This window comes from Argiope bruennichi, chromosome X2 (assembly GCF_947563725.1).
Source record: "Argiope bruennichi chromosome X2, qqArgBrue1.1, whole genome shotgun sequence".
Classification (NCBI taxonomy): Eukaryota; Metazoa; Arthropoda; class Arachnida; order Araneae; family Araneidae; genus Argiope; species Argiope bruennichi.
In genome coordinates, this window is record NC_079163.1 from 76,070,653 (window position 1) to 76,080,044 (window position 9,392).

Here is a 9,392-nt window from a genome sequence, read left to right on the forward strand (position 1 = left end):
TCAATTTTCATTTTCTCTTTTAAAAAGATTAATTCAGTTTCTTAGAATAATGTTTCTTTTCACATCCATATGGTCACAATTGATTAACAGTGCATTAGAACTGTCACTTTATTTAAGCATTTTTCAATCTAACGGATATGAGGAAGAGTTCAGTATCCACGAATTAAATCGCACTCTTGGTAACTCGACTTGGTAAATCATTCGTATTTCCCAAGAACATTATATTCATAAATTTATAACAAAAATATTAATGCAATATTAATCATATTATAGAAATGAGTTAGTTATATTTCTTCTGCAACTAAAATTATTGTATTTTCATTTTTATATTTCTTTCTCATCCTTTTCAGGAAAGTAATAATAAAGTAGTAGTTTATTTGTTTCCGAAAACAGCAGCCATCTTTCCAGATAACTAAAGACGATAAATTCTTGTACTAATTGCTTCAAGAAAAAAATATTCTTTTAGAATATAAGATAAGAATAATTAGATTAATTAATAATTAAATAGAAAACAAAGTTAATTCTTTGGGATTTAAGATAAGAAATCGAAACATCTATGTTTTGGTTTCATTGAAAAATACTTTGACAATTTAATCCACTTTCCTTTTCTTCAGCATGAAGGGTGGTTGGTACATTACCATCTAAAAATAGTAATATTTAATCGACTGATAAATAATAATTATTTTTATTAATAATAATAATTTGGTGAATAAAACCCTGTTGCATGAGTAATGTGTTTATAAATATTTTTCAGATTCCTGAAGGCATTAAGAAATAGAAGCTTTAATATGCAGGAGGTAAAATAGCTTTGTTATAAAAGTGGTTAATACGAATATTTAAAAACTGATGTTAGCGAAAAAAATTGCAAAAATCGTATTCTTCTTATAAACAGATGACATAAAATCATGTGCGTATAAGAGTAAACATTTATCGTTGATGAATGAAATGCTGGAATGGTTTTCAAGACTTCTAGCATATTAATGTTCTATTTTGACGATGCAACACTGGATATTGAAATAGACTTTGTGATTACTATAGAGCAAAACGCCATGGAATTAGCTCTATATTCATGACTACCCCACCACAATAGAAGGATTTTAAAATCTCTAGATTAATGAATATTCATGGTATTAACTTACAATAACTACATAGAGAAAATAGATAGGTAGCGTAGGTGACACTTGAATCAAGAATCTTTCAACCTCAGAAACGAGTATCTTCCATATATTTTAATGCTCTCCATTTTTGAATCAATATTTAAAATGTGTGTTCCATATTTCAAACAGTACTTAAAATCATTAATCTTTCAAAAAGGAAATTCAGAATTCGAGGCACGTTTTTGCAAAAACAGAATACAAAATCATTACTTATTCTGAATAAATTACCACAGCATTTTTTAAACGTCAGCGAGGAAACTTTAAAAGCAAGAATTTTTATTATAGAATTATTTAAAAGTGACAGAAGTATAAAAAGGAAGTTTAATAAGAAATATATTTTGTATAATATATATATATTTTTTTTTAAAAAAAAAAAGATGAATAAAGAAAAGGTATAAATTATGACTTAAAAATTATTTGCTTTCATTGCACATCGAAATAATTCATGTGCAATGAAACAAAATATTATATCTAAAAATATCTTTTTTAGATATAATATCTTAACAAAATATTATATCTAAAAAATTTCTTCTATAGTGATTTATAAAAAAAATTTCAAGGTGAAAAGAATAATACTTTCAAATTTTTAATAAACTCTTTTAACATTTCTCTTAATATATATCTCAATATTTAATTCATTAATAAGCGTATTGTTCAGAGTATTCTGTATAATTACATTCATATAAAGATTTTTTTTAATTGTCTTTTTAAGATGATTTAAGTTTGCAAGCTGATGAATTGTTTAGCGCTTTAACCTACAGATGGCACTACCAGCTATCGTGAAAAGCTGCTCCATAGATAGTAAGCAACCCAACAAACAGGGAGAAAATGATATCTGTATGTCAAAAATTCGAAACTGCATTTGAATATATAGCAGAGAGAAAGGGGAAAAAAATAATAATAAATAAATAAATAAAAATAAAAAATGCTCAATAAACAAGCTAGGTATTCAGCGACAAATTGCGAAAATCTACGATCCTAAGTAGAGTGTTTTATGATGTGCTTTTTTTTAAACAATGCTCAATATATAATGGAAAATCGATTTCATATCTGGAAATGTCAAGAACAAAAATGATTGAAGTTTTAATTTTTTTTAAAAAAAAAATGAGCCATAATTATTAATTAATGATTTCCTTACTTCCAAATATACATTTATTTAATTTTATAATAAATTACAGCGAACTAATAAGCTTCAAACAAACATAACATCAAAAATAATTATTTTATACGGCCTGTCAAATAGAGAGTAAAAAATGTAAACAGTAATAATAATAATTAATATTCCACTATATTATAAATATGTAATTTAATTTATTTAATAATGGTTTTAATACTTCACTGTAAACACATTCTGCAATCCTAATATTTTATGATGCATAGAATTTCTATTTTACGTAAGTTTATTTATTTGACACCATCAAATAACATACAATTTGTTAATATAACGTTATTTATTGGGATATTGCAAGACGATGAATTGTGGGTATCTCTAATTTACAATCTTAAAATGACGAGACATCAAGTCCATGTTTCTTCCGAATTCGAACATTTGAATAAAGAGTTAATAATCGATAACAACCCTAAATTCGGATTCTTGATTCAAACTGCAAAATTCGTTTCTCTCAATTCGAACAGTGTTACTTACTTTAAAAATAATGAGTTAAAAATCTTACCTTTTTCAATTTTTCTTCGTTTACTTCATGTTTAATTTAAGCTATCCTTTTAAAATGCTTAACATTTCAAAAGAGCAAAATTTTTGAATGGGCATAGATGAATACCGATGAGATTTGAACTCAATAAAAACAAAATATCGACTTTTCCATATTTCATTACTCATTTTCCTGGTCGAATTTATATTCATATTTCAGCAATATTCCATGACTATCTATCAGCACAATCATGCTCTTAAGCAAACGATTTCCTTACCAGATGTGGCGCGAATTGTCTAAAACCTTGAAGTTCGACTTTGACATCTGCTCATTAGAAACAAAACATAGAAAATGAAGCAATGGATGAATAAACAAAAGAGAGCATTGGATACTTGTATCATCCAAGCCATACCATAATCTAACCAAACAGAATTCTCAATGCATTTTGATTTTTCTTTCTTTTACATTCCATTGAATTAAATTCTTCTTCTTGGGCGAGGCAAAAATATGTACTTTATGATTCGTATACATCTGTATGGTGCCACATTTTATTTTATTATTTTTTGTTGTTATTTTTTAGGGGAAATGAACTGTGAGAAAATGCTTTAATTAAGGAGAGCAAAGGTGTAAACTAGAAATGTTAGTGATATTTTTATTAGCAGAATGTTGAATTATATGCGTTGATACAACTAAAACATTCTTACCCAATATTATTAAAATGTCACACTTAATTGACACAGATCATTTGTATCTAAAAAAAGATAAAATTAAAAACATAATATGAATGAAGCCTGTTAATTTTTCTGTATAGCTCTAATGATTATATTGATAGATCCCTTATTTTTTTATTATTTGTTCCTATTTTGTATAAAATGTATCCCGTTTATATTTTATTTCATTTTATTTTAAGTAAGTAGCTTATTGCAAAATTAGAAAGATTAATTCCGACAAGTTTTTCTTCTCAATTCTTACTATGCATTGAATAAATACTGGATAATCTCAAATCCATACCGTAATTCTTTTTAATATCAGCTATGATAGCATGTGCAACCTCATGATTTCTGTCATAGCAGCAAGGGACCGAAAACTCATGTTAGTTGGAGGAGTACTTGCCTCTCTGGTTTTAACTTCTTCTTGAATCTCTAATTAAAGTTTTTTAAAAGTCTGGTCTCTAGATTTTCATTAAGTTCTTCATCTTTGAAAGACATTTTATAAAAACTGCTACTTATATTACAATATATGAATTATTTTTGTTATATTATACTAGGTAAAATCGCTAGCTCAGTTTACTAAGAATGTAATATTGTTAACAAATTTTATTTGGTTTATGTTTTAATTCAATAGATAATAGATATAAAGCAAATTATACCAGGAATAATTTTATTTTTACAAATAAGTTAATTTTTGAAATATTTATTAAAAATCAAAATATATCGTGAATGTAAATCCTTCATTAATTTATTATCATATCATTATTAACTTTGATGCTATGAATACATTGCTCAAGTTGCAGAGCTTTGTCATTGTATTATGGATGCATAAAAAAGGTATTAAGTGAAAGTGTTTACAGGTTAAATGTTCTTGAAAATGGGAAAAAATACTCCAAACAGATTTTTTTATATAATATAAGCAATTATTTAAACCAAAGAATTATCGAGTATCTTGAAAATACATGAAGTTGAAACTTTGAATAAAGATATTAGTAATGCAATTAAAACTGTCCATTTACGCGTGATCGTCTTTCCGTTTTAAATTACATTAGGACGATTTATGGGCAGATTCAATAATTTAGAATCTTGTACAGACGACAAGAATAATATAAGAGGCAGCACCCATCTCTCTCCATACTTTCACACCACACCTGCGAGAGAACTTTCTGTGATGACAGATTTAACATGTGCCGCATACTTGATACTTTTGTTGGGGTCAAGTTTCAAGCCTATACGTCTCCAATTCTGAAATCAATCCTCGTCCACTAAAGAACCGTGCACAGCAAATTCGAACAATAATATGTTTATACAAAATTGTTTTCATGTATATAAATGGAAAGTTTCTTTATTCTTCATCAAATTATTTCTTAATAAACTATTAAGAGCTATTGATTCTTTAGATTTAAACTAAAATGTTTCAATTCTGTATTAAATAAAAGACAAAAAAAAATCCTTTAAAACGATTTTGTAACATTTTCCTCCTGTACAGCATTACGTAAAAGTACGTTGCGTGCAAGTAGTACTGTGTGCTTCAAGGTTACAAGGAATGAAATAATGAGAAAAATCGAACAAAGACAAATGCTCTTCGTCAGTTCTTTTTTTTTTTTTTTTTCAATACTGTAGTTCTTTCCGTTCAGGGTCTGCAAATAAAAAATGCACATCAAAGAGCCTTCAAACGTTTGACTGATAATAAACGCGAAAGTAATCCAGGTGTCTATACATTGCCTTCAGTGCCAGGTTCCTCATATCAGTTTTACTCTTTAAAAATAGTTTATTCTGGGCGTAAACAAGTTTATGAGAGTTAAACATAAACTATTATGCAACGAAATAATGAAAAACCTTTTTCTTGTTCTGTGCCAAGGTTTCTTGACGCATAAGTTCTGATTTATTTTTGAACATTTCGTGAAATTTACTTTTTTCTTCTAATAAGTTATCTCTGTTTAAATATTTCTTCTATCTGTTTTTAATCCTCATATGATTTTTTTGTCAATAAAAAAAATCAAATGCTCTGTTCCAACTTCTAAGACTGTAGCTTAGAATAATGTTACGCTAATAACAAATGAACTCAAATAGAAGAAGCATTTATTTTGAGAAAATAAATGTAGACAATAAATGTTGTAATGTTGTAAAAATAAATGTAGAAATAAATGTTGACAAAAATAAAATTTTTGATTGCTGCATATGTTGTTGTTGAGACTTATGGCACTTTACAAGCCTGCTGATAGTTATCTGTCAGCGATTTAAGCATCTCTTGTTTTTTCACCAACGCCGCCTAGGACCAATAGTGCGACTTAGCTACTTCATGCGCCACACTCGCTTGCCCAACCCCTTTTTACATTGGGGCACATTCACACGCTTCTCAGATAGAACAACCATGGCGAACCTGGACTCTAACCCGGGACGCCCAGATCACGGGAAAGACGCGCTACCCAATACTAGGACGCCGGCTGATCACTGCATATAACTTTACAAAGCGTGAGATTTAAAATCGCATATGATAATGTTTTGTAGTTTAAACATTATTAGTCGGACATTTATTATTATGATTCTGCAATAATGTTATCTGAAAGTAATTGACTTATTAAATTAATTTTCAGATTCAAATACCATCATTTCAAGAATATGTGTTTTAGAAATTGAAAGGAATGGCTAACTATTTTCTGAACTCTATATAACTTTGATTTTGTTATTCAAATTCTAGTAAAACCAAAAATATTGCACCAAAATTTCAATTAAAAACAAAAGAATAAACTATCAATTCTTAAACAAAAGTTATCTTTTAAACGGATACTGGTATTATCAGGAAAGAATGGTAGCTATTCCTAAAAGAACAACTAAAATCAAGTTGTGCAAGGAACACAAGTAGACAAAATCAAGGTTAATTTTTAAAACTGCAATCAAATTGACTAAATAAGGTATAAGAAAATAATTTCAAGGAGAGAACCTAGATTCCTTCCCTCCTGAAAAGAGTTTTAAGAAGTAAAACAAATAAACTGTTCATAGATAAATATTTGTGAGATTTTTTTTTTTTTTCAAATTAGATTGTTGTTAATGGGATATGGGCAAAAAACGACTTGATATTCAAGAACTAAAAGGGAACTATAATTAAAAGAAAATAACTTTTTGGGTTTCTTAAATGTTTTCTAAACAAGGGCATGCTGATTGTCATGCTGCTTAGAAGCATGGTTACTGTCCCATCTTTATTTTAAAGTAATTCACTCATTCAAAAAGCATTTAAAGTAAGAAAAAATTATTTTAGTGAGTGCAGACGCTCATATATATACAATAACACAATTGGCCGGCGTCCTGGCATATGGGTAGAGTCCTGCTTCGGGCATGGTTGTTATTCTGTGTGTGAATGTACCCCCCCCCCCTGTAAAAAGGGGCTGTGCAAGCAAATGTGACGCATGAAGTAGCTAAGTCGTACTCTTGGCCGTAATTCGCGCTACTGCAAAAAACAAGAGACGCTCACTCGGCTTAAATCACTGACGGATCGGTCAACGGGCTTGTAAAGTGCCACACACAAGTAACAAGACCATAATGCAATTGCAATTATATGGTGCCAATGAAAAGTGAAGAATAGCCATATTGAAGTAAACCCTCTTGGGATCATTTAACCTTGCTATAAGCCTCTTAAAATTTACCTTAGAGTATGAAACAAGCTGTATATGGAAACTTCCCCGATAATTGAAATCAAGTGACAATCTGAAATAAGCATATACCCCAGTGGTACGTATATTGATTTCAAGGGATAAACCATAAAAAAAATGATTTAAAGATGTGCATTCATAGATAGATTCAACATAAGAAAATGCAAAAGAAAAATTGTAATAATTTCAGTCCAAATTATATTTCACCACGAAAAATCAGTATAACTAAACTGAATTCGAAATCGTTTGAATTTAGAAAGATGTGAATGTTTAAAATTCAGTTTAGATATATATTTTATTTGTAGGGTCAATAACTGTCGGGAGCAGTGGAACCAACATCTGAAAATAATAAAAAATGTCTATAATCATTATACAAAGTGTTTAGGTAATTTGGCATTGCTTTCTGTTATATAATTTTATTTCTGGAAATAATCTGGGATACTACACCAGCGTTAACTATCGATTGGAAGTAATTTGTCCTTTTTTTTTTTTTTTTGCCTTAGCGTTGCCAACCGCACGTTAATTGCAGTATTCGGACAGGAATTAAAACTTTATGTACTACAAAGTATCGGAGTGGATATAATGTGCACATTTTTTTATAATTTTATACTACACTAACTCCGAATATTTACTAATTATATTTATAACTCGCTTATGAAATTATAATTTAGAAAACTACTCGCATTACCTTCTAAAAATCAATAGTCAAAATGTAGAATTTGTCCTTATGCGCCAGAAATGGGGATTCCCTTAGTTCTGTTGACTCAAACTCGATGAGTCATACGAGATTAACTCGAGGAAAGAGATTCTCGAAATCGAGATTCTATTTTTAACATAACGATACTGCTGTTAATCAGTTCCAAGCTTGCTTTCGAAATTACTGTAAATTTTAACAATCGTAGATAATGGTTTGGAGTTGGTGCATATGAAATAGTGAGGATAGGTTAAGTCGTTGCAAAAAAAAAAAAAAAAATGATAAATGCAAGTATATCTGATGAGATTAAGACTAATAAAAAATTATCCAAAGTCTTACAGTCGCAGGAGACGAATTAAAGGCGTTCGAAACGATAAGTTTCATCTAACTCAGTGGTACGTTGAATTGGTCAGAATGAATTAATACCTAAAGATAGACTATCAGATATTTTTAGAGTTAATCAGTATTATATTTACAAACAATATTGGTTTATGATATTATAGAAATGGCTAAATATTAAGGTCGAAGAAAAGTGTGAAGTAGCAATGAGTCATCTCAATAAATTCGTTCCATTGCTAGATATCCCAATACATTAAAACAATACATTTATTTACAAAATATAATGTAACAAAGAAATAGTACATTTGATTATTAAATGCTATGTAACAAAAAAAACAGTACATCCGAGAAAAACGATCTCATAAAATCTTTCAAATTTTTAAATATAAGTTAATTGAGGATTATGATATAAATATTGCGAGTGTGATGATGAATCTAATATGCTTTAGATGGGACTGTGAATTCAAAAAAAAATTATATAACTGTTCTTCAAAGTCAGTAATGAAAGTAATAATAAATGGTTTAACATGAATATCAGTTTTCTTCTTCCAATTTGCACATTGTCAAAGCAGATGCAAGAAAATGCTATATGGGATAAACTGGAAAAAATCAATATCTGAAATAAAAAAGATAGCTTATATAGTTATTTAATTCTATCAGATTCATTTACTATTCCTTCCATAGGGCTTGAAGTAAATAACAATTTTAAAAGATGCAAGAAAATACGAACCATGAAAAAGTTTGCCCACGCGCTTAATTTCATATGGTCAAATTTGTGCATAGTTTTCTTTTAATATATCTTATTACATTTAAAAAAGACCAATTGATTGAAGTATAAATTATCAACTACACATTATTTTCAGATATTGATTTTCTAAGAAATCAGTTTTGAGTAAGCAAGTATATGAATTAGTCAACTTAATAAGATCTATTAAAGTTCCGAACATTTTGCTTTCTGTCACTACTAATCTTCGCCATTCATAACCGGAAGCACATCCTTTATCTTATGAGTTCACTGGAAATGCAAACATCAAAATATGACAGAACTCATTTATTACTCCCTGTTTGACAAATAAACCCACTTTTTGGAAAACTTTACAGTTGAACAGTTACAGAGTAGATTTCTAGGGTACATTTTATTTGACAATTATCTCCTTGTCCTAGAGAATGCAATGAGTTAGCACCTGTCGATT